Source organism: Mustela putorius, unplaced genomic scaffold (genome assembly GCF_011764305.1).
Source record: "Mustela putorius furo isolate JIRA1106 unplaced genomic scaffold, ASM1176430v1.1 tig00003859_pilon_pilon_pilon, whole genome shotgun sequence".
Lineage (NCBI taxonomy): Eukaryota > Metazoa > Chordata > Mammalia > Carnivora > Mustelidae > Mustela > Mustela putorius.
Window position 1 is genome coordinate 26,733,753 of NW_025422011.1, and position 27,342 is coordinate 26,761,094.

Genomic DNA, 27,342 nt, shown 5'->3' on the forward strand with positions numbered 1-27,342 from the left:
CTGAGCCGAAAGCAGAGGCTTTAACCCACTGAGCCACCCAGGCGCCCAAATCTTTTTTCCTTAAAGTTAGAATCATCCTTTTACTATCCTTTTATGAGCTATTCTTCCCACTTAATGATATATTGTGAATTTCGATCATTGTTATTTAAGTCATCTAAAATGCAATTTTTATTTACAGAAATATTGCATAAAGTGAAGTTCTCATAATTTAACCAAGTCTCTTATTCAACATTGAATTAGTTTTTTATTGTTTGTCATTATAAAGAAAAAGTTGAATATGGATAACTTTTTAATAATTTTTGATATTAATTAGTGGTTATTTTCTTAGAATATATTCCTAAAAAGTGAGATTCCTGGGTCAAAGCATGGGTTCTTTTTTAAAAGTCTGGATTCATACTGCCAAACTGCCCAACAGAAAGGGCATGGTGTGCTGCTCTTAGTATCTGCAAGTGTTCTGTTGCCCTCAACAATAAGTACTATTACTTTAAAAACTTCTTGCCAGTTTTGGTAGGGGAAAAGGATACAGTACTGCTGATTTAATTTGAATTTCTTTGGTTCTTATAGAGAATGAAGCATTTGACATAAATTTATTTGTATTAAATGTCTCTTCCTTTGTGAATTGCTTATTTATGTTGTTTGTCCATTTTTCCTTTAAAGGATTTGTCTAGGTCTTGTGTTTTTGTAAGGCTCTCACTGTTTATTTTAATGGTATTAACCTTTACCCATTGTATATGTTACATTTTATCATTTTCTTTTACTTTATGGTTTTTGTTGTCAAATTGTTCCCTCCTTTTTAATGTTCTTTTATGTTGGGGGTTTGTTTAGAAAGGCTTCCTCCACTCTGCTAATATTTTGTTTCAATTCTTTGACTATATTTTTATTCATTTAACTCTTTAATTCCTCTTGAATACAATTGATGTATAATTTCAACAGAAATACAACTTAATTTTTTCCTTAAGCCATTAACCAGGTATCTCTGTGTTATTTATTACACAACCATCTTACCTCTTCTGACATGAAAAAAACATCTTTTATCATACTGATTGAGTATTTGAAACCATTTCTCAGTTTTAGCTTCTAGACTATGGATGTACCTAAACTTTTATTAGTATTGTGCTGTATTAATCACTGTAGCTTTATAGTGTCTTCGAAAAGTAAATATTATAAGACTACATTCATAATTTTCTTTAAGGTGTTTGCATACTTCTCTAAGGTTTATTTTAATTGTCAATTAAATTTAATTTAATTGCATACTTCTCTAAGGTTTAATTTAATTGTCAATTAAAATCCTAAAACAATTTTTTGAAAGGTTATATTATACTTATATGAAACTATAGGATGAACTGACATCTTTATAGTATTGAATCTTTTAATTCAAAATCATTTATTCTTTTTGTCCCTAAACAAAGACATATTTTCTAAATATAGATTCTGCATGTTTCTTTTGATGTTTTTGCTATAATATTTAGTATTTTTGCTTGCTCTTATGAATGAAATATTTTCATTCTATTTTCTTTTTCTTATTGTATTGAGGGATGCTCATGAATTTCACTGGTTCATTTTATAACTTTCCTCTTTATTGAAGTTATTAGCTCTAGTCATACTTCAGCTGATATGTTTTCTCTTTTTTGGCAGTTATATGCACATTTTTTCATATCTTCTCATATTACACAAACCTAGAATATTAAGAATGCTATTAAGTAATACACATGATAGCAGGTATTTTGTGCAATTTTTAATTTATGGAATTGTTTTTAACATTTCACCACTAAGTATTAAGACATTTAAGACATTCTTTATTATTAATTATTAAAAATTATTAAAAAACATTCTAGTCGTAGTTTATTAGGAGTTTCCATGAGAAATTGCATTTTTTTTATGGCATATCTTATTGGTTTTTGTTTTCCAAATTTACTGAAGAAATAAACCCTGATTAGTCATGGTGTAGTCTTATTTTAATGTACCGACTAATTTTATTTGCTCATATTGCAGTTATTATTTTTGCATCTGTAATCATAAATGAGAGTAGTTTGTGTTTTTCTTTATTTGTCCTATCTTTGTTAATTTTTATTACCAGAGTTCATGGTTGAAATGGAAATCTTTCCTTCCTTTCCTAGGCTATGTAAAGTATTGAAAAGATAGCATGAGAATTACTTATTCCTTGAAATCCTAAAAGAATATCCTCATAAAACATCTAGGCCTAGAGTTTTCTTTGGTAATGATTTTTTTCCTTTTACATTTTCTATTTCCCTTTAAGTCAGTTTTTCTAGGAAAACCATTTCCTAGAAAATTGTATGTTTCACTGAGATTTTCAAATGTATTAATATCGATTTTAAAGTACAAGATCTCTTATTTTAAGTTTTTTATTTACTGTTATGTATTCTGTTTTAAACTTTGCATATTTGTGTTCTGTCCCTTTTGTCCCGCAATTTTATTTGCAGCAGTTTTTCTATTTATCTCTCCTCCCAACACCCCAGTAAGTATCCGTTTTGAGATTAATTTCTCAATTATATTGCTTTACAGAATGCCAATCACTTCATTTTACTTTTACCTATATTATCTCATCTTTTCTTATTTTCCTTACACTTTTTCTTTTTTTTTCTGATATCCTCTAAATTCCTAAATTGAATACTTCATTTTAAACATTGTTTCTTTTTATAATCAAGGTACTGTTAGCCATAAGTATATTTGTAGAAATAGTTTTATGCTTCCCATAAATTTGAGCTTTTTGAATTCTCATAGTCATTATTTTCCAAATGGTAAATATTTATATTATTTTCTATCTGATCTTATATTTACATATTTACATCTTTTGTATTCAAGAGTGAAATGAAGCTGGGTAAGGGAGGAAACATAGTTTCTATTACTATCATTGAAAAATTCTATGTTAGGTGCCTGAGGAAGAATTAAAGTGTTGGCAGTAGAATCGTTAAGAGCAGCATTAAAAACTGAATTTTAGGGTCACTTGTTTGGTCAGTCGGTTAACCATCTGTCTTTGGCTCAGGTCATGATCCCAGGGTCCTGGGATAGAGCCCTGAGTTGGGCTTTCTGCTCAGCAGGGAGCCTGCTTCTCCCTCTCCCTCTGCTGCTCCCCTTGCTTGTGATCTCTCTATCAGATAAATAAAATCTTTAAAAAATAAAAATAAATAAGAAAGAAAAAATGAATCTTAAACCCAGTGAGCTTTATATTACCACATATTTGAAAACAATATGTTAAAAATCTCTTTAGAGGGGCACCTGGGTGGCTCATTGGGTTAAGCCACTGCCTTCAGCTCGGGTCATGATCTCAGGATCCTGGGATAGAGATCCCATCGGGCTCTCTGCTCAGTGGGGAGCCTGCTTCCCTCTCTCTCTCTCTTGCCTCTCTGCCTACTTGTGATTTCTGTCAAATAAATAAATAAAATCTTAAAAAAAAAATCTCTTTAGAGTCAACTTTTTAAAAAACCTACTGGTGGGCGCCTGGATGGCTCAGTGGGTTAAGCCGCTGCCTTCAGCTCAGGTCATGATCTCAGAGTCCTGGGATCGAGTCCCGCATCGGGCTCTCTGCTCAGCAGAGAGCCTGCTTCCCTCTCTCTCTCTGCCTGCCTCTCCATCTACTTGTGATTTCTCTCTGTCAAATAAATAAATAAAATCTTTAAAAAAAAATAAATAAAAATAAAAATAAAAAACCTACTGGAGCATCTAGGTGCCTCAGTTGGTTGAGTGTCTGACTCTTGATTTCCATTCAGGTCATGATCTAGGGGTTGTAAGATCAAGCCCCACATTGGACTCTGCTCTTAACATGGAGTTTCTTGTCCCTCTTTCCCTGCTTCTCCCTATACTCGTGCACTCTCTTTCTCTCAAATAAATAAAAAATTTTTTATAAGTGTATTTTTTTTTAAAGATTTTATTTATTTATTTGACAGACAGAGATCACAAGTAGGCAGAGAGACTGGCGGTGGTGGGAGCAGGCTGAGCAGAGAGCCGGACGTGGGGCTTGATCCCAGGACCCTGGGATCATGACCTGAGCCAAAGGTAGAGGCTTTAACCCACTGAGCCACCCAGGCTTTATTTTAAAAAATAAAACATTTTTTAAAAATGGCTTTCAAATTAAAATCTTATTGTATAAACGAAGCAAAGTAGTATTTCTGAAACCTTTCAATAAGAGTTGGAATATTGCTAAAGTTAGTGGAACACTTGATCATAGATTTTCAATAGATCTGTATCCGGGTCTTGTCTAATATTTTTTAAAAGAAAATCCCATCCCTAACCCACCACCATATTTGCATAAGTAGCCTCCTTTCCAGTAGCAGCATTAATTTAGGCTAGAGTACTATAAATGGCATACATTTTAATAGCAGTAATCTCAAAGCAATGTTCCAACGAGGTTAATGTCATTACAAGTATTGCTAGACAACTTTATTATTAAAAGCTTAAATGAAATATAAAATGATTAGATTTTTGCCTTGGTCTAGTTGTGTCTGAAGTATTATGTTCTAATTGGGGTGCCATATTTTTAAGAGATCTGTTTTCAAATCTGGATTTATCAAAAGTTGCTGAAATGGTAAACAGTCTTGAACATTTAATATGACTAGCAATTAGAGATCTAGGGAAGTTTGGCCTAGTATAAGTTGGTTGGTTGAAGCTTTGTTGAATAGAAGAGTTAAGATTTGTTTTGGGTTTCAGGGGGTTAAGGAAATAGGGAAATTATTCTCAATTTACAAAAGAATTTAAGAACACTTAGTGGCTATCTGATGGGATACAGTTGGACTGAATTAAGAGAGTACCTCAAATACACCAGGTGTTTAAGAAATATTTGTTGAATGATGGGTGAATTGATAGAATAACATCTGGAGATTTGGCTGTGGAAAATTTTAAATGGAAATGTAGAGGATATTAGAGGGTATTTCCACCCTGGTGGAATATTATCTTCATGACCTCCTAAGGTTTTTTCAACAGTAATACCAGTGTTTATTGTATTTTCTTATTTATAAGACTGATCTTTAAAATACTATCTATTTTCTGTCAAGAGGTAATATAATACGAACTTTTGTAAGTTGCTTTATTGTTTATAAAGGAAACAAAGTACTAAAGCAGTTAATTATTTTATTTGATCCTCATTATAAGAATCTATTGAGGAGAATATTATTGTATTGATTTTATATATGAATAAAATGAGACTGAGTGAAATTAAGTGGCTTGTGTGAGGTCACTAAAGAGTTGTAGAGACAGGTTCTAAGTCCTGCCTCTAAAATCTCTGTTTAATGTAATGCAGCATAATTCTCAGACTCCCCAGAATCTTATAGTTCTGCAGTGGAGAAAAGAGAAAGATATTCTTTGGGCTCTTCTCCGCCTTCCACAATATAACAACTAATACAGCTCCCCTGGTATTCTTTTTTATGTAAGTGAAGCAGTATCACAAAGCAGGAAGGGGTATAGGTAATATAGTTGCTCTCTATAAAAGTATTTATCTTGATCTGAATGTGAAAGCGAGAGAGGGGAGAGTCATACGGTAGAAAGACAGAAGGTAAGACAGAATTACTGATAGGATCCACAACCCATTTGTATGTGTGTTTGAGTTGCTCCGCCAAGTGAAGATGCCAGGATAGTTATGCTTATAAAACATTTCTAAATGCAATGGTGACATACCAAATGAAATCTAGAGCATTAGGGAATCAGCCTCTGCCTCCATGGACAAGCCTGATCTTCTGTGCTTTATGGAAGAGATCTTAGCCAGCCTCCCTGTTTTGCACACATGCCCCTCTATGCTGTGGCTGGCATCTCCCTGGTGTGAAGTCGCCTCACTGGGCAGTGTGCCAGAGAGACAGTATTGCTGGTTGTTTGAGTTAGCACAAACTGTTTGTGCTTGTGTTTGTCAAACATACAGATGATATGAGAGACAAAAAAATAATTATGTGATATGAACCAAATAAGGAAAATAATGTTTTCCTTCCTTGGTCACTTATGATTAATTATTGCAATATTTACATTTAGGAATAAAGGTAGATGTGCTTGTAGGTATACTCTACTGCAGCTTAGAAAAGTGCCAGTCTCTTTCTGATAGGAAGAAAGTTGATTAGAAAAAGGCTTTTATTTTTATTTTATTTTTTTTAATTTTTTATTTTTTATAGAAAAATGCTTTTAAATGGAAAGTTCTACAAATGAGTCCCAATGTTTTTCAAAGCCGCTATTGAGAAACAATTGCTTATTATAGTTATTCAACTAGTATGTCTAAGAGGTTTGTTCTAGAGCCCAAATGTTCCTGCCATACATTACTATTCAAGGTTTTAAGCATTACTGCCTGTTACTTCATTAAGGTCGGTACCAAGAGAAGTAAAATTAGAAACAGTGCTGCATCAAATAGTACAAGCATATTATAGTTGTGCTTGGCACAAATACTGAGTTAAAAGTGTGAATTTATTATACTATTGCTACTGTGTGCCAATGAAAGCCTGTTTTCATTTTTAGTTTTGATTGCAAATGCAAATCTCTGGAAGAGAGCACAGGAACACAAAAGTCATTTTTGTTCCCCCCAGTGCATGATAGGTCTTTGAAGATTAAATAGTATAGGTTATTCTTGAAGTAACTTAAGTAGTGCTGTTATCACCAAAGGGTCAGACTGGATCTAACAGCATTCCCATAGAATCAGTGTTCTGCATCCCAAATTTCTATCTTAAATGCCAATTGTCTTTTCTAGTTTGCTCATTTTTCTAGTAAGGGCCTAAACCATTTCTAAGTACTCTGTAGTCATTCCATACATTGTCCTTTCTACAGAAAACTCTGTTTTTTAGGAATAGTAATTCATAGTTACTTGTGGTTTTGGTTATAGGCAATCACAGAAGGACTAAGGTGGTTTGCCAAGAGCTATGACTGTACACTTTACATATTACAGTACAACTATGACTGTAACTTTACATATTCATTTATAAATGAATTTTTCTTGAATTTCCATTTATAAACTTATAGCAATTTCTTCATCTGAGGGAACTTAAAAAAATCTGGAAGTGTTAGAGGGAAATCATCTGCCACTTTTCAACTTCAATAACGTCAGCAAAGTTCACATACCTAGTGATTCTCACTGCCTCATAGGTAAAAGAGTTGAAACAGTAATGTATTGATGTTTAGATTTCATGTATTTTGAAAATTTTAAATTGTTATTTCTAAGACAAATGCTGTATTGCTCTGAGACCAGCTTGTGAAAGGGACTGGGAGCACAAGTAATTTTCTTCACTTTCCTGTTTGTATGAAATAATGTGGTAGAGTGTCACTATTTTCTGAATAAATCTTTGTAATTATAGAACATCAGAGTAACATTTAGAAACATAGCATCTGAAAAGATTAGGACTGAAGAAGCTTTACATATTATGTAACTAAACCTCTTATTTTCCATGTAGGGACTCCAATATCCACAAAAGAAAAGTTACCATTTTCAATCACATAATCAATTACTAAGGTGAAAACTTAATATTCCCTCAGAATAGCATGATTAGCCCATTTCACATAGACTTTTGGTTGTGTTGTAATCAATAGTGAGTTATTATTTGTGAACCTATGAACTCCTTTCACTAACAATAAATGCATATCACAGCTATTTTACAGATACATATGCGTTTTAACAGGAATATCCATAGTTTTTAAAATTATATTACTTTGCATCAATGTAAATATTTCAAAGTTTTCCTTTGTACTTCGTCATAAACATCTTTTTCTTCTTTTGAAGTCTGTGTGATATGCATACAAGCAATTAAAACCTCTTGCCACTTGGGTTTGGAGACGCAAGGTCTTCTTAATTAAAATTCAAACAAAAGCTACTTGCTAAAATTACTACTATATGATTAAAGTCTAAAGCATTGTGATACAGTAGAATCACTGTTAACTGTTGGGATTAAAAGAAATCGATATGTTGGGGAGAAGATCAGTTGGATCTAATTAGTGAAATCAATGTTTACATAAAAGAAAATGCTGAAGTTTAGTAACAAATTCTGGCTATAAATACAACACTGGATGAAGTTGTTCTTTGTTACTATTACATTGACCACATAATCATGTCTTAAATTCATTGAATAAAAATATGAAACTTTTTTTAGCAGTTACTGTAAGTAAAAACATAGAACTTTACTTCAAAATCATATCTAGTTTTAAAAATTTCAGTTTTATAAAATGTTACATGTAAACATAGTCAACAATTACAAAATATTTCTATGGATTCCATTTTAAAATGCTAATTTTAGCAATAGCTATAGCCTAGAGTGGGAAAGGAGACAAAATTGGTTAGAAGTAAAGAATATCCCAAGTATTCTTACACAATTATGATTACATTAAATATGTATTAGTCTATTAGGTAACATACCAAAATAAAAGAGAATACATTTTGATATAATTCAAAAACAAGACATTTCACTTTTTTCTTCCTGATTGCTGTGATGAAAATAAACATTATAACCAGCATGGAGGAGCAAAACTATTACTAATTGCAGCCTAGATTTTAAGTAAAATGGAGGTCATTAGCAATTTCCTGGAAGCCATTCAGATTGCTTACCAGGAAATGGTAGCTAGCAGGACATCTGTAATCCTCCTGTGTGGAATTAGTGAAAACATACTGAAGCTTTAATGATGTGTGTTAGACTTTGGCTTATGGTGTAACTTTCTGTATCAAAGTAGCTCATATTTCATTGAATACAAATGATTTTTATTTTAGTATTAGAGTACAAGCCCAGAATGGAAAATAGCCTTCAACATCCATCCATATATACAGAAATTTCTTCTATAACTTGGAATGCTGATTTCACAACATTTTGAGTGGTGAATTTAGTCCCATTTTTAGTAGCATCTTCTTATCTCAATAAAGAGATAAGCAAAGCTGACTGTCAAGGAAAAACACTTTACAGGACATAAATTTAAGTTTGACTCATTCTGCATTGTTGTGGGAGAAATGGGGTCACCGATTCAGAGACTTTTAGCATAGCATCTCCATATTATCTGAATTACTGGTTGTCCTAATAAGGGGAACATCTCTGGAACTATTAAGAGTGACAGAGTAAAACTGAAGAGAGTATTTATATGTTCCAGTTTGTGTGGAAAATTATATATATGCAGAAAATTGCTGGAAGGATTTTCAATAAACTGTTAACAGAGGTTGACTATGAAGTAGCAAATAAAAAGTATGAGACAGGTTGATTTTTAAGCATGTACTGTATAGTTTGTACTATAGTTTTTTTTTTTAAACCATATATATGGCTTTTCAATACAAAAGACTGTTTTTTGTGAGTAATTATAAAACTTTTTATGACTGATTATGAGACAAAATACTTTAAAAGAAAGACTGCAGTCTTCAATGAAAGTGAAAGGATTTGTTTCCTTATTTGTAGAAGAGAATATGGATGATACTACTCAGTTTCAGATTGCGTTGAGAAGATTAGAGAGAAAATGTATAGTATTTGGCATAGCATAGAGTAGGGAATCCACAAATACTATAGGTAGGCAGCAATATTTGGCACAGTTAAGTACTTGAAACAGTAAATATGTGCTGATAAAATGGTGAACTGCAGTCGTCAAACTTTTGATCTTAAGAATCTTAAAATGTATTGAAGATTCTAAAATTTTTTTGTTCATGTGACTTACATGGACTAATGCTTAATTGTGTCAGAAATTAAACCTGAGATATTGAAAATATTTAATTCATTAAAAAGTTATAAAATTAAGGGGGTCTTTGGTGACTCAGTCAGGTGTCTACCTTTGGCTCAGGTCAGGATCCCAAGGTCCTGGGATCTAGTCCCACATGGGGCTCCCTGCTCTGAAGGGAGTCTCTTTCTTCCTTTGCCTCCACCCCTCCCCTCAACTCTTTGTCTCTTTCTCTCTCTCTCTCTCTCTCTCTCTCACTCTCACACTCTCTCTCAAATAAATTTAAAAAACTTTAAAAATAGGTTATAAAATTAAATCTACATATTTACATAAAAACTCATTTTTATGAAAAATAACTATATTTCTAAAGTAAAAATTATCTAGTGAGAAGAATGATTTGTTTTACATTTTTGCAAATCTCTTTAATGTGTGATTTAATAGAAGACAGCTGGACTCTCTCATATCTATATTTACATTGAATCTGATATATTTTGATCGAAGTATATGAAGACAAACTAATAATGATATGTAGTTGACAAAGGGAAAAGTATCTTGCAACCTTTTCAAATAGTTGTGAATATTCTTTGATACTAAATCAAATTTCCCAAGTGGTGGCTTCTTAAAGGTCAGATCCTATGTAGGATCTGAAACCATATCAATGAACTTTCCGATACTTTTATATTAAAATCCATTGGTCCAGTTTGAACTTCAAATGAATCATTTGTTCTATGCATGATTTTGTAATGGCATACATTGGTCTTTTAGATTATATTGTTTCATTGAGTTACGCAGTTCTTCCTTATGGTGGCATATTTAATCATATAGTATCAAAAATCACATTCATCCATATTACCTTTAATCTTATCAGAAAAAAATTTTAAGTATCTGGAAGCTGTCATATTCATGATGGCAGATGGAAGTTTTCCAAAAATCTAATTTTCCCTTGAAAGTTTAAGTTATATTATTTTAACCAACACCATCAGTTACTTTTAGAAGTTGAATGCTCATTTGCTAAATATTAAAGCATGATTAATGGTATTTTGTCTTGTTCATTAAAAAAAAAAAATTGGAGTCCTATGCAAAAAGCTATGAAAAATTTCAGGTTACAACTCCAGTAATAGCACAAGTGATTTTCCTTGAGACAACTCGTATACTTAGGTATATTAAACAGTAGGATGCTTCCCATTTCATCACACAGAGTATTAAGAACTTTTTTTTTTAAGTCTACCATCATGAATCTAACTGAAGATGAAGAATCACATGCTCTACTGACTGAGAGAGTCATCACATAGAATGTTAAAAATATGTGTACATAATTATGGGACACCTGGCTGGTTTATTTGAAGAAGCATACAACTCTTTCTCTTGGGGTTGTCAGTTCAAGCCCCATGATGGGTGTAGAGATTACTTAAATAAATACATAAATAAACTAAAAAAAAAAAACACTTTAAAAATGTGTACTTTAAAGTCATTATTTAATTGTTTCCTCAAGGAAATCCTTAATTGAAACTGATTTTTTTGTTTTACTACAAGCGTGTGGTAGTAAAGAATACAATGACTACTAGTAGAGGTAGGTCTCTTTGATTCGTGCAAAGGAAACAGCTTTTTCACCCACTATTTCATTTGCACTGTCAGTGTGTATCTCAGCACTGTAACATGTAATTAATGCCTTAATACTATTGTGAAAACAGTATTGACCTCAGGGACACCTTGGAGAGTTCTCTGGATCTCTAACATATCCATAAGCCACACATTGAGAACCACTGGGCTAGAAACTTAAAATAGATAAATAAATGAAAAATAAAAAATAAAAAATCAAATTTTCAGTAGTAACTACAAAGAAAATCAGTTATATTTAAGAGTTTTAGGTTCCATAAAGAGTCTGAATAAAGCTGCTGGCCTAAAGAAGTTAGTTGCTTTCTTCCCTTTGTATGCCACAAACAGGAATTGTGGCATAATTAACACAGGGTGTAGAGTTGATCAGATGTGGGTTTGTATCATGGTATAATAAATTGAGCAATTTATTTAACCTATTTTTTATTCAGCTTTCTAACCTGCAAAGTGGGGAAAAGAATACATGCATGTCAGGATTATTGTCAGTGATTGTAAAATAACTAACAAAATAAGTCTTTAAAATATTAGTTTACCAGTAGGAATAGGAACAAGGATATTTAGTTATGTGCTACCCTTAAGGACCTGGAACCATTTATTAAGCTCTTGTAGCACAAATTATTTTATTGGAAATGATTAGGTATATATAAAATTTAGAAGTTATAATACTCCAAGAAATCAGTGTTACTACTCATGTCAGATTTACAGTATAGTCCATGTCCCCAATGTTGGCTTAACTAAAAAATGATAACCACTTTATTGATAAGTAACTTACATTTTTTAGGTAAGCTAGTCCTGGTGGACACCAGCCTAATCAGTTTCCTTCCCATATTATTACAGCAATTGTATGACTCCCGACTCATAGTATTACTAAATGATCTCACTTAATGAAGTAAAGTAAAATCCTCTTACTCAAAACTTTAAGAGATTTTCCATATTATTTTGGTTCTGGCATTTTATTATAGTGGTAGCTAAAACTTAGAGGTCTTGCTGTGAAAATAAGATTTTCACATGTATCATTTCTGGACCTGGACATATAGTGGCTATGAATTCTTTTTTTTTTAGTGTAATATTTGTGATAGATGTGATTTCAATACACTTGTATTATTATTTTATAATTAAAAGTTACATAGATTTCTAGTAAGCATAAAATCTAAAAATGGTTTAAAATCTTTATACACTATTATTAATTTGCTCTACTTCACTTTAGTCTGTTTTTTATTTGAATCAATGTAAAAAGTTTAAAAATATACATTTGTGATAATATTTATATACAGTTGATTCTTGAAAGAAAAATACATGGGATAGTAATCTCATTGCTGTTCATAGGCCCAGGAATGCTCTGTGCCTAGCATCCTAGGTGCCAGGGTACACCCCGGTATTTCTTTACTGTAGAGTCAGCTCGTGACCAAATTCTCATGGGATATATATGTCACATTAAGAGCTGGCCCATACTGCTAGACCTCCCACACACTTACTATTTAAGTCATTTGTCTGAATTAAAAAAAAAAAATCTAAGGCTAACCACTTAATAAAATGTGTGTATTTTCATCCAAATGGTGTTTTCATGAATAAGACCCTTGAAATAGGCATAAATTGTACATTATTCTCTACATTTTTAAATGTGTTGCTACTGTTGGTAATTACCACTGAGTGCATATTTAATGCACTGAGGAAATTTGATGCAATTATTCCGTTTATTTGTGATTCCCCTTCAATCCAAATGTCTGCATTAAACTATTGAAAAAGAAAACTACAGAGAATTTAGGTCATTTAAAAAATGCACACATTTTCTGAACTCTGCTTGTAAACTTGTATTGCACCAACCAAAATAAAATTAAAATGAGCCAGCATTATAAAAGATAGGGTTCAAAAGTTTAGGTAATTTTGAATAAAATTACCTTTTAAATATAACCTTAAAGAATTTGGGCCAACTGCAAGGCTACAGTCTTACAGAAGTCAATAAGAGATGTATATAACTGAGCTCAAAATTCAGCTAGTTTAACTTAAGACAAATCCTTTTTCCTCCAGCCTCTTCTCAGTACTTAAGAGCTGATTACACCTGGAAATGGATCAAGTAGACCTAAGTTGGTAGCTCTTAGAAAGTCTTTACAAAATGGTAGAATCTGCAGAGCAAAGGTCCATCTTTTCCATGAGTGCCTTACATTTTTTTTTTTAAAGCACAGAGAATTTGGGTACTGAAAAAGATCTCTAATGCTGAAAAAGTCTGAAAATAAGAAGAGTGCAAGAAGGGTGCAGCTCTTGTAAGCCCACTTTTTATTTTTTCCTTTGATCATCAGCTGGTAGGAAAAGTACACATGTTTCTCAGAAATGATTCAATATCATTAAAATGGTTTGGCCAGGGAATAGAGTAAGACAGAGGAGCATAGGTATTAAATGGGAAGGAGGAACTCCATATCCATTTTGTTCGGTAGACATCATCTGGTGTTCCTTTTCAAGTTAATATGCAACTATCCGTTGTACATGTTTTAGTAATATTCTTGAACATCTCTCTAGGGCTAAGGAAGAGATGAGATTTAAAATGAGATCTATCCCATGGCTTTAAATATATGTTTCTTCATGTAATAGTAATGAGAGACCTGTGTTCTTATGCTTAAAGCTAAGAGTTACATTCCTATTAACATTTGTTTAACTAGGCTTCCATCACAACAGGTGCACAATTATTTTTATGAGTAAAATATTATCAGTCTTCAAAATTAGCCAGGGCAAAATGCAAGTTGTCTGATTAAATAATCAGAGCTGATACTTAAAATACATTTGATTTCCACAGGAATTTTAAAATGCAAAGTCCCAGTCTCTTATCCTGATATGTTGAGGGAGTTGCAATTGTTTGTAGTATGTAAGTAGTAGCTTATACTGTAACTAGTTTGATATATTTCATATAATTTAGTTGACATTATGAGACAAACTCCTAAAAATATAATAATAGTTAATTACTTCTAGTCTAATATTTTAATCTACCAATGAAGTAATATTATGCTTTATATTAAATCAATAAAAGAAAAAGAAAAAGTGACTATTTTAAGACTTTTCTAAGTTCAGTCACATTAGTTTAAAAAGTTAAAATCCACTTTATATTCTTTTTTTAAAAGATATTTATTTATTTATTTATTTATTTATTTGACACAGAGAGAGAGAGAGAGAGAAAGCAAGCACAAGCAGGGGGAACAGCAGTCAGAGGGAGAGGGAGAAGAAGACTCCCAGCTAAGCAGGGAGCTCCATATGGGGCTGGATACCAGGACCCTGGGATCATGACCTGAGCCCAAGGCGGTCATTTAACCTACTGAGCTACCTAGGCGCCCCCAGATCCACTGTATTCTTATTTAAATTTAACTTGCAGAGGGTTAAAAAATCAGAAATATAGATTTCAGATTAATAATGTATAAATCATGTACACCAAAATTATTGAATTTGGGGGGTAACAATAAAGACCCCCAAATGGTAAAAATTAAACAATCAAACAAATGAAAAAAAAATGAACAAAAGGAAACAAAACCAAGTGCACGAACCCTACACACACACACACCTATGAAATAAACAGGAAGCTTCTCTAGGAGGCACCTTAACCACGGTTAAGAAGTGCCACAACAGTGCAGCTGTTAGAAACCAATTACAGGCAGGTAACTGTTTGTTTTCATATCTAAATCTGTTTGTCAATCAGGAGAATGCAATGAGTCAGAAAAGGGGATCTCAAATACAAACCACAAGGTAAGACAGAACACCTGGAAAGGGTCCAAGCCACAAGAATTAGGACAGGAGTATAGATGGAATCAAAACCTTATATGTGCACATGGCTCCTGTCTTTGACCAACTTTTCAAATAGACACAGAAGTAGAGATTACTGAAGAAAAATGTCAGTGTTCTATCGAGAGCAGTCTGATTTTAAGATTTGTTAGAAACGTGGTTATTTATAGAAGAGTGATTGTAGAAGACATCTACAGATCTTTACAGATGTAAGACATTTCTAAAATTGGCTCATAATCATCCTTTTACAATGAAGGTTTAAAATCCTTTTTTTTAATTTCAAAGAATATGTATAAACACACAGACACACATATGTACACATATATAGGCGTGTATATGTATACACACACACACATATACCATATTATAAACAGGTAGATTTTTACTACTTTGAAATTCATCTGAGGCACTTTCCAGTTAGTTATTAATGAAAAAAACTTTTAGTTTTATCTGGACCCAAGAATATATTTTTCCTCAAGTTAGTAAAACGACCTCTATGGTTTAAATATGCAACTGTTGTGCTTGGGTTGCAAGATTTCAAGAGACAGTGAAGGATACAAAGAGTGCTTTACGTGACTCTATATGGCTAGAAGTTTTTCCATGCTGAAATGTGGAAAAACCTACTGAGACCCTAAAGTTTAAGTTGGTAGCATCAAGGGAGCATAAATAGAAGTTTATTAAGAAAGCTAAAGAAAATGAAATGGGCACAACCATTCTGTGGTTTTGCTTAAACACAGGCTTTCATACCATTGAGAGTCCTGGATTTCTTGTTAACTGGTTACTGAAAGGAGCTCTTTTATTTTTCCAGGCATAGTTTAGTGCTAATAGGCATTCGCCTTGAAGCATGATGGCTCTTCTGTAATCTCCACGGTTGACTGTGTATTTCTCAGCCACGGCTATCAGTGGCTTGAGGTTGTCCTCTCAGATGGATGCTGAAAAGCATTTTACTAGAGTAACTGTTACTTATCCCTGGTCATCTTCTCAGCATAATATTCAGTGTTGGTATCCCGAAGAAGAGGAGGGGATTACCACTACCGGATATAGTGCTCTCCCTCATCTTTTAAATATTTACAGAGGCTTGTCTGAGATGGAATCGGAATTAATGAACAAGAAACAAATGAGTAAGAAGTGATGAATGAGATGAATTGAAATACTGGAGAAAAATAGTTGAGATTTTTTCATTTTAGAAAAAGAGTTTACTTAAGATTGCAGAAAGGACCCCGAGGAGATTTTCTGTGTTGTATTTCATAAAGAAAACTAGAGGTAGGACCAGGAAAAAAAAACAAATCCATTTTTGCCTTCATGATGAACCTGTTCTTATTGTGGTTGACACTGACAGAAACTTTCTCACTAGAATGTTAATCTCAGAACCAGGAAGGGATCTTCAGAATTCCTCTCATCCATCCCTCTGCTTTCAAGAAGGAATGCATTTATAGAATCTCAATCAATCCACAAATCTTTTTTTAGTGCTTATTATTTGCCCACCATTGTGTTAGACTCTATGGAGTTTATAATATTTTGTATTTTTCACCAGTCAGGTAGGTTTTTTTTTTGTTGTTTTTTTTAAAGGTAGGTTTTTAAAGACCTACCGAGAAGCAGGAGCGGAGGGTGCTGTCAAAAGCAAAGACTAACATTTATTGGGCAAATACTGTGTGTCACAGAGCTTTTGTTTATTTTTTCTTACTTAATCCTCAAACCAACGGCATGAGGTCCGCAACATTATCCTCCTTTTGCAAAGGAAAGAACAGAGGCTCAGGAAAATTTTTCTCAAGACACCAAGATAATAATGGGCAATCCAGGATTTGAATGGAGGACTATGTAATGCTTCAGATTTATGCTCTTTCTACCAAGATGTGCTAATATCTCTTCTGGTCATTATTGGGACACATTTCCTCATGCATTTTCCAAGGCTCCCAAGTCTCTTTGAGCTAAACAGAAAAATGAAAACAAAATCAGACAAACAACAAAAACAAAAATTATTTTTTTTGAGTTAGTGGGATTTTTTTTTTAACTCTTTAATATCTATAGTTTTTCTTTTCAAATTTGGCTACTATAGATTTTTCCCTTTCCTGTTAATTTAAATTCTTCAGGTTTGGGGATCTTATCTTTTATTGTACTTTGGATTTTTGTTTTCTATCAAGGATTATTTAATATTATTCTCGCATTTTAGGGCAGTAGGGTCTGCAGTTCAACAGTGAATCCTCTCTGGTTGTTAGACAGTTGATAGGGTGCCTGGATATGTCATGAGAATAATTGTGGAATATAAACTTTAGAAACTCTAGATGCTGTCTAGGCTACTAGTATTCTTACATTTCTAGCATAGTGACATGTATTTTTGTGTGTCTACTGTAAAAATTTATGAACCATGAATAGAATTTTAATAATAAATTGTATTGTGGTTAATGATTGAAGTTTGAGAAAATAGTTAAGGGAAGATTGTCATCTCCCACTTACAGTGACCACTTACTATTGTGCCTATAATCCATATCTCGCACTGGAATCTATTAAGTATTTGTCTCAAAGTTCTTTCAATTCATACTACAATTTTCTGATATCTCTGCAATATTTTAGAAATGGCTTTGTTCTTTGCTCATCAGGAAAATGAAAGAGCTGGTACTAATAGAATAACAAGTGTTTTGAATATGGGGACATACAGAGGACACTATTATTTGGAGGATGAAGTAACCAGATTATCTTAAAGAATTTCCAGTTCAAATAATTTTCATTTCTTGAGAAGGAGATCAGACCCAGAAGTGCTTAAAAAATCTCATAGGTTAGACAGATACCTCAGGTTGGACTGAAGTCATGAATGAGGATATGAATACTGAATCTTTTGTCAGGAAATAGCATGTTGTCAATCAACACTGGCCTCACGGGAGCTGGGGGATAATAGTTATTGATGTAGCTGAATCACTCCAAGGGAGCAAGGGGAGATACCCAAGGGCACAAATTAGGAGCATGAAGCACCTAGTGTCCAGGTATCGAAGCACCCATAGGTTAGATAACAAGAGTCAAATATTAGCTTTGCTAAAAATGAGAATCAGGCCATAAATTACAGAAGCCCTGGATAGTAGATACTCAGTAATTCAGCACTGATAGGGAGCAAGAAATAGGGAACACCACCAGTGGTCCTGAGAGTCTTGTGACCTCTGATCCTAGAGCAGAGGTTGTCCAGTTATAGTTATCTGCTTAGTATAGAGACTGAAATTTGTAACCAGATGAAAGAAAATTTTTCTAGATTACTGTAAATCTGTGCTGCCCAATATAGAAGTTATTTGCCACATGTTGGCTACTTAACAAATTCAAATCAAGAAAAAAAAATTAAACTTTAATTCCTCAGCCACATGAACCACATATCAAATACTTATTACCACATGTGATTTGTGGCTACCATTGGACAGCAAAGATCCAGAACACTCCTTTTATCACAGAAAGCTATATTTGACAGGATTGTTCTATATTATAGTAGTCATAAAGGCTAGCCTTTTAGAGAGTTCTAAAACTGGCAAAATGTAGAATCTGCAAGTATCTATAACAAGACATTTCTATGACACTGTACTTTAAAAAAGACCAAAAAATGGTATTATGTCAAATTTAGTGAGGTTTCTGAAAACAGGATTTTGATTGAAGAATTGTGTTATATGAAGTTAGTTTTGAAGTTAGTTTTGAAGTTGGTATTCATATTTTTTTACTGATTTGCATATTGTTGCAATAAATACAGAGATTTTTTTTTCACTGAGGAACATCTATTTAAGTCCTGCTGGTATGGATCATAACTTATGTATAGAATTGCTTTAATTATATTAAAATCTATTTTTCTTGCATGTATGCTGTGTGCTTGGTGAAGTATATTGGTTTTTGTGAGTTACTTGAAATGATCTCATCTCCTCTGATGGCTGATGAGAAAGTTGATCCTTCTTTATTTCTTTCATCAATTTGTCAACAAGGCAGCTTCCCATTTGGAGTGCTATTTTTCATGGTATTTAATACACATATTTTTATGTGTGCTTCTTTCATTGTGTTTTTTTTTAAAGATTTTTATTTATTTATTTGACAGACAGAGATCACAAGCAGGCAGAGAGGCAGGCAGAGGGGGGGGGGAGCAGGCTCCCCGCTGAGCAGAGAGCCCGATGCGGGACTTGATCCCAGGACCCTGAGATCATGACCTGAGCCGAAGGCAGCGGCTAAACCCACTGAGCCAGCCAGGCACCCTCTTTCATTGTTTTTAATACAGATTGTGTGTAAGTATGTGTCAGAGAGAGAGACAAAAACAATACCCAAGGAAAAACAGAGAGGGGGACATTAGACATGCTAAGAAAAATAGAGTAAGATAATTTTTTTCCTTGTCAAAGTAAATTAAACTCTCAGAGAAAGAGAGGACCATTTCCATTTATATGGGTATCTAACTTTTCTCCAATATCTTAAACCCATTCCCCTGAGAGTCACTGCCACTCAATTTTGTGGCTTCTAGAGGAAAATCCAAATCCCTTTGTTCAGAGGTACTGCTTTTTGTTTGACTTTCCCATGCAGGTTCTTGAACAGACCTGGCCATTGATATGGAACCATAATACATGAGGTACACAAAGCTTGTTGATTCCACACTGCCTCAGAATTAAATGGGCAATTCACAGAAGAGGATGCCTGGATAATAGAGAAATGCAGATTAAAGCAATAATAAGATACCATTTTCCATCCATCAGGCCAGCAAAGATTAAATGTGAGGAACTGGGATTCTCATAAACTACTTGTGGGAGTTTAAGTTTATATATCTGCTCTGAGTTTAGCTATATCTAATAAAGTTGAAGATGCACATATTCTATGAACTAGCAATCCAGCATGTATAGATAAATGGATAGGTAGATAGATACCGATATAGATTTGGATATACATGTATACATTCTAAAGAAACTTTAGCATGTGTATAAGAATATTCACTGTAACATTGTTTGTAAGAGCAACCAAAACAGAAAAGCAGTCAAAATAAATAGTTGTATATATCAACATGTATGAATTTAAAAACATGATAGTATGTGAAAAGAGACACAGAATTACATACCCAGTATATGTATAATTTATATAACTGAAAACATGTAAAAATAGCATAAATATTTTCTTATAAGCCCATATGTAGTAACAGTGTTAAAAACAAGTATTGAAAGGATAAACACTATATTTAGTACAACTAACATGAAAGAAATAAAAGCAGGTTCTGCCTCAAGGGCATAGGAAACAAATAAATAAATGTGACTTGTTATTATCTGGTATCAAGCCACCCTCTTTACTCAAGACTGTCCACAGTCTTTGCTTTTTGCTTTACCAACAGAAGCTTTCAAAGTTGCTTAAGACTCCTTTGTTTAAAGTGTGACTCTTTGGCCTCCCCTTGACCTCCTGTTACAGGATGGATCAGGATCAGTCGGCCAGAAGAGACTTTAAACAAACAAACAAACAAACAACTTTTCTCATTAATATGCCATTTTAGAAAACACTTTCAGGATACCCTACAACTCCCAAACCTGTTCTTATTTAATTAAATTATCATTAATTCCACTCATCTGTCAAACATTTTTGAGAGGCTTTTCTATGCTAGCTAGGTATTGGGAATAGAAATCGTTTCTACCCATAAGGAGGTCGCAGCCTATAATAGCATATGCAGATAATTATAACACAGATAATTATAAACTTTTTAAGCTCATGTTTTAGAGGATGCTAAAAAGGGAATTGATTATAATATTATTTAAGATTTTTTTCCCTTCAAAGTAAATAAAAGAATTATCTCTCAAAGAAAATCATTTGTATTTATAGATCAGTGTCACATTTTCTTTGGTATCTCAAATCCATGACAACCAGGGTTAATATTTATATTTCCAGCCCAGACCTCCTCCTTGAGCTCCAGATTTATATATCCAGTTTTCTTCTGTACATTTCTCCTTGGACATTTTTTAAATTTAAGATGTCTACAATGGAATTCCCGATGCCTTTCTCAGATCTTCTGTGCCTAAATTCCTTTCCATCTCAGTAAACAGTAACTCTGCCCTGCATGCTCAGGTCACAGACCCTGAAGTTCACTTTGATTCCTCACTACGACACCTAGTTTCCATTTGCCTCTCTCTGTGCTTCTAAACTGTGCAGTGAGAACCCTACTGGGTCCTTTCTCTCTTAGACTTCCATTTGGGTTCAACCGATGAGAAGCTCTCAGGAGAGCTGGAGAATAGTAAGGTTGGTGTCCTTTTCCTCTCCAGGGCTCTTTCCTTGCCAGATGGCTGTAGTTTGGTTATGACCCTTTCGTGACCCTCTCCATAAAACTACATTCTCTATGTTCTAGCAACCATCCTTTCCCCCTATGCATTAGGCCTTTGTATGATAACAGCTTCATTCTGTAACTAGCTCCTGGGTAGATTACTGTCCCTTAAAACTTGCCCCATATTTTTATAAATATTTAACTCTTCTCAAATTACCCAGTTTAGATGTGCAACCACCATTTCTTGGTCCAGGCCACCAATCTCTCCTGCCTGGATTATTGTATTAGCCTCTTAATGGACGTTCCCTGCTTTCTCCCTTATCTCCCGACAGTCTGTTCTCCACAGAGAAGTGAGATGGATCCTTTTAAAAGAATCAGTTAAGTCATATCACTCCTTTGTCTGAAAACCCTCTAATAGTTTCCTTTATTAATCTGAATAAAGGACAAAGTCCCTACAATGGCCCACAAGGCTTTACAAGATTGATATGTCCTTCTCCTTCTTCTCTAACTTCATCTTCTCTTACTATCGTAAAGGAAAACTGTTTTTCTACTAAAAACACTTCTAGACACCAAGGAAATCTGAGTTTTCCACACCAAACAATTCTTCAGTGCTCTGTAGACATCAACTCATGGAGAATTTAACTCAGTTCTCATATTAACAAGCCAGAGTACGCAGACTGTCCCCACAACAGATTAAAGGCTTAATCCCACATGACTGCCCCCCCTTCAGACACCAATTACAAGTTATGGGTCTTCAGGTTATCCACACTTCTGTCCAACTTGGTTACAAATCAGGAGTTCCCAAACCCCCTCTACAGTTTGATTATTTGCTTTAATGGCTCACATAATTCAGGGAAACCCTCTACTGTTACTTTTGTTATAAAGGATACAAATGAAGAGCAAGATGAAGAGGTATGTGAGGCAAGGTCTGGAAGGTCCCAAGTGTAGTTCTTTTCCTATGATGTATGGGATGCTCCATCCTTCTGGAATAAGGGTGCATTCACCAACTCTGAAGTTCTATGGACTCCTTCATTTAGGATTTTTATGGGACTCCATTACATAGGCATGATTGATTAAATCCTTGGCTATTGGTGATTAACTCAATCCCCAGCCTCTCTCCCCTCCCCAGAGGTCAGGAGTAGGGCTGCAAGTTCCAAATCTCTAATCACCACAGTTGGTTCCTCTGGCAACCAGCCCATTTCCTGGAGCTATCTAGGGCCTCATTAAGAATCACCTCATAAACATAAACTCAGGTACAGTTGAAAGGGGCTTATTATGAATAAGAGACACTCCTCTCACTCTTACCACTCAGGAAATTACAAAGATTTTTGAAGCTCTATGCCAGGAATTGGGGGTGAAGACCAAATATATATTTACTGTATCAAAATACCACCTCTTCCCTTGCTCATGGTATGTTTATGTCCTAGTTTCTTCAAATAGTCACACACCTCAGGACCTTTGCATTTGTTGTTTAATCTTCTTGGAATGCTCTACTCCCTGCTACTGTTTTTTTTTTTTTAAGATTTTATTTATTTTGACACAGAGAGAAATCACAAGTAGGCAAAGAGGCAAGCAAGGGGGGCGGGGAATGCAGGCTCCCCGCTGAGTGGAGAGCGGGATGTGGGGCTTGATCCCAGACTCTGCCATCATGACCTAAGCCAAAGGCAGAGGTTTAACCCACTGAGTCACCCAGGCTCTCCTCCTCAATACTTTCTTGAGTCATTTTTCCAGTTGTTCCTCAGAACATTTCTAAGTTCTTGCTTAATTGTCATTCTCAGAGAGACCTATCATGACCATCCTACTTAACGTTGGAACCTCTTCTACCTATTTAGCTTTTTTCTTTTTCTTTAACATTTGCTGCATCTTGATATACTTTTTATTTTTTAATTTCTTTTGTGATCTGAATTTCTCCACTCAAAGGTATGTTGAATGAAAACAGGGTATGTGTGAGTTCACTGCTTAATCCAAGGTATATAACAAATATTTACTCAATGGATGATGGAATGAATGTAGTGAATTAGAGAGATGTATAAGAAACCTGTGAATGTCAGAGAAGACTGAGAAATTGCTTTTATTCTTCTGTTTCCTCACCCTGGCTTTACTAGTATGCTTCTGCTTCTGAGTGGAAGTTCTAGTTAGTTTATGCCTCAATAGCCAAGATATGTCTGCTCACTTACGCCAATGGGCAGATCTAAAAGTGGAAACTCAGATACAAAAAGTTCCGCATGCCTCAATAGCCAAGATATGTCTGCTCACTTACACCAATGGGCAGATCTAAAAGTGGAAACTCAGATACAAAAAGTTCCGCTTTTAACTGGACTTCACAAATACAAGACTGACGTAGACAAGAGCATAGGTAGCTTTGTTCCCATTGTAAAGGACAACAGTTCTAGAGTGTGTTTTGCTTCCTAGTATGATTATTCTTAACATGAATTGGATATTTTTTCAAGATAACCTTTATAGTCAATGAATTTGAAATACCAAATACTTTACTATATAATAATTTTATTCTTTAGTGAAAAGAGGAATTATGAGATAGAGATGGCTTAATTTTTTTTCATAAATAGCAATTTAACTGAGGGAAGTTGTCCGTAAATATCTGCTAAGCGATTTTCTCATACCTCATATACAAGTTTTCTGCTTTTTTCCCCTGAAACATAGTTCATACTAGGAAGCCTCAATTAAGACACCAAAATTTAAAGCAGTTATTAAATTTTAGTCATATTAAATAACTGTAAGGAATCTTAGAAGTTCAGTCCTGTTTATTCATTCACATTTCATAGAGATTTTTTAAAAGGGATAGTTTCTGTTATATCAATAAGAATAACTAGACAAGAAAATAGGAACTTCTTTTTTTATTTTTCAGAGAGAGAGCAAGAGCATGAATTGGGTGGGGGGAGGAGGAAGAGGGAGAGAGAGAATCCCAGGCAGGCTCCATGCCCAGCATGGAGTCTGACATAGGGTTCAGTCCCACGACCCTGAGATCATGACCTAAACCAAAAGCAAGAGTTGGATGCTTAACTGATTGAGCCATTTAGGTGCCAGGAAAATAGGAATTTCTTTTGTGAATACATTATAGTGTTTATTGATCATTGATATTTAAATATTTACCATGGTCTAAATAACTCACTTCAAAACTTTGATATATCTTAAGTTTGTGAGTGGATTTTGAAAGACATATTGGTTATGACCAAGACAAAGAAAGCATTTATTGAACTTCTGGTGTGTGTCATGCATTTTGATAGGCATTTTCACCTTCATTTGCTGTTTGTTTAGCAATGTCTTTATTGAGATATAATTCATATATCATAAAATTTACCCATTTAAAGAGTACAATTCGGTTGGTTTTTTAAAAACATTTTCATAGAGTTGTGCAATTGTTACCACCATCAGCTCCCCTAAAGGAATACCTTATCTTTACACAGTCACCCTCCATTTCCCTCCAAATTTCCCAGCCCCGAGCAACCACTAATGTATTCCTATCTCTGTAGATTTGTGTATTTTGGACATTTCATATAAATGGAATTATATGTTTGTGTGTGTGTGTTTTTTCGATTTTGTTTTTGTTTTGTTTTGTTTTGTTTGTGATGAACATCTTTCATTTAGCACAATGTTCTCCAAGTTCATCAGTATTGTGGCAGGTATTAGTATTTTATTCCTTTTCAGTGGCAAATAAAATTCCATTAAATGGATCTGTGCCACATTTTATACATGCTCTCATCAGTTGATGGACATGAGTTGCTTCCATTTTTTAGTTATTATGATTAATGCTGCAATGAACATTATACAAGTTCTGGTGTGGATATATGCTTTCATTCCTCTTGGGTATATGTACCTAGTTCCTTTTGAGGAACTGACAGACTATTTTCTAAAGCAGCTGCACTACTTTTCATTATTGCCAGCAGTGTATAAGAGTTGTTTTTTTAAAACTATATATCTCTATATATTTTTAACTATAATGTATTATTTGTTTCAGGGACACAGGTCTGTGAATCATCAGCCTTACACATTTCACAGCACTCACCATAGCACATACCCTCCCCATTGTCCATCACCCAGCCACCCTATCCCTCCCACCCTCCTCCCCTCCAGCAATTCTCAGTTCATTTCCTGAGATTAAGAGTCTCTTATGGTGCATCTCACTCCCTGGTCCCATCTTGTTTCATTTTCCCTCCCTTCCCCTATGGCCCCCACCCTCCCTCTCAAATTCCTCATATCAGGGAGATCATATGATAATTGTCTTTCTCTGAGTGACTTATTTTGCTTAGTATAATACCCTCTAGTTCCATCCGTATCATTGCAAATTATAATGAAATACATTTGATGGGATGCAACCATCAAAAACCCTGAAATCTTGCCATTTGCAGTGTGTAAGAATCCTAACTGCTACACATCTTCACCCTTTTATTTAACAATATTGAATAATGTTTATTTATTAATATTTAACAACAGTTCTACTGGACAGATATTGTAAGTCTTACTTTATATATGAAGAAACAAAGGCTCAGAAAAAGCACAAATAATTGTCCAAAACCATAAAGGTAGTAAGTTGTAGAGCTAGTTTTTAATTCAGTTCTAATTTAAAACCTATACTTTTTGTTCGTTCCAAAATTGTATTGTTTTCTGGAATAGTTTTGAGGATCATTTACATTTAGCACTTATTTGAGTGCCCCCCATGTCTTTGGAGTTGGGGGAGCAGTTAGCTCAATTTGCCTATAGTTTGATGAGACTAATGTCTTAGAATTGTTTACATATAGGTCAGCAATTTTAGGTCTATTTTAATACTCTTAAAAATTAATGAGGACCCAAAGTACTTTTATTTATGTGGCTTTTGTCTATTGACGTATTTTGAATGAGAAAAATGTTAATATTGATTAATAAATTTACAATAACAAATGTGTTGTTAAGATAAATAACATTTAATAAAAATAGCTTTAATTTCTAAAACATAATTTAGTTAAATGAGTAGCATTATTTCACTTTTTTGCAAACTTATTTAATGTCAGGCATAACACAACATATTTACATTCTCATGGCTGCTCCTGCATTCAGTCTGCTACAATATGTTGTTTTGGTAGAAGTATATGAAACACTATGCATATATGGTTTAGAAAGTGAAGTATTTTAATAGCTTTTATAGATAATTGTGGATTTCTTTGTATTATAATTTACAAGTAATATAAAGGTTAATTGTGACTGAGAATCTGAAACATAATGAGCTCTTTATATTTTATTGCCATTGATCTAACTTGTACTTTGATTGGATCTTTTAGCAATGTATGATTTTATTACCTGGTTTGGTCATTTGGAAAATATTGGATCATACAGTTACATAGACCTTCCAAATGTTGACATATTTCATGATACAATATAAAATAATCACATCCATTAATATCACATTTGTAAATTTGACTTTTATTATTAAAAACAAATACAGCCAGTTGTTTTCCTTGAAGTGAAAAGACTCACTTCATAACATTTTTAAGAAAATGTCTTTTAAAAATCCAAGATATGGAAGCAACCCAATTGTCTAGTCATACATGAATAGGTTAAGAAAATGTGGTATATACAATGAAATATTACCCAGCCACAAAAAGTATGAACTCTTGCCATTTGCAACAACATGGATGGTTCTGGAAGGTATAATGCAAAAGGTGAAATAAAGTCAGTCAAAGAAAGGCAAATAACCACATGATTTCAGTCATACATGGAATTTAAGAAACAAACAAAAAAATGAAAAAAGAGAAAAGACAAAAAATAAGACTTTTAATTATAGAGAACAAACTGGTGGTTGCCAGAGGGGAGGGGATTGGTGAAATATGTGAAGGGGATTAAGAATACACTTATCATGATGACCACTGCTTAATGTATAGAATTGTTGAGTTATTATATTGTACACCTGAAACTAATGTAGTACTTATGTTAACTATAGTTGAATTAAAAAAAACAAAAACAAAAAAACACACAAAAACCCTAGTTTGAATACCATTCTGTGCCTGTCATTCATTCTGTCAAGTAAAAATGGTGTCCTATGGAAAAAGCCATTAGTTTGGATCTTGAAGACTCACACAAGTCCTTTTCGTCAAGAAACTATTGTTATTTTGGTATGTAGCAGAATTACTTTATAT

General features: G+C 33.8%; 1 protein-coding gene across 18 annotated transcripts in view; it reads left to right on the plus strand.

Moving 5' to 3' along the window:
- SOX6 (SRY-box transcription factor 6) overlaps window positions 1–27,342 on the plus strand; it is a 609,548-nt gene that overhangs the window by 351,481 nt on the left and 230,725 nt on the right. The window lies entirely within an intron of this gene.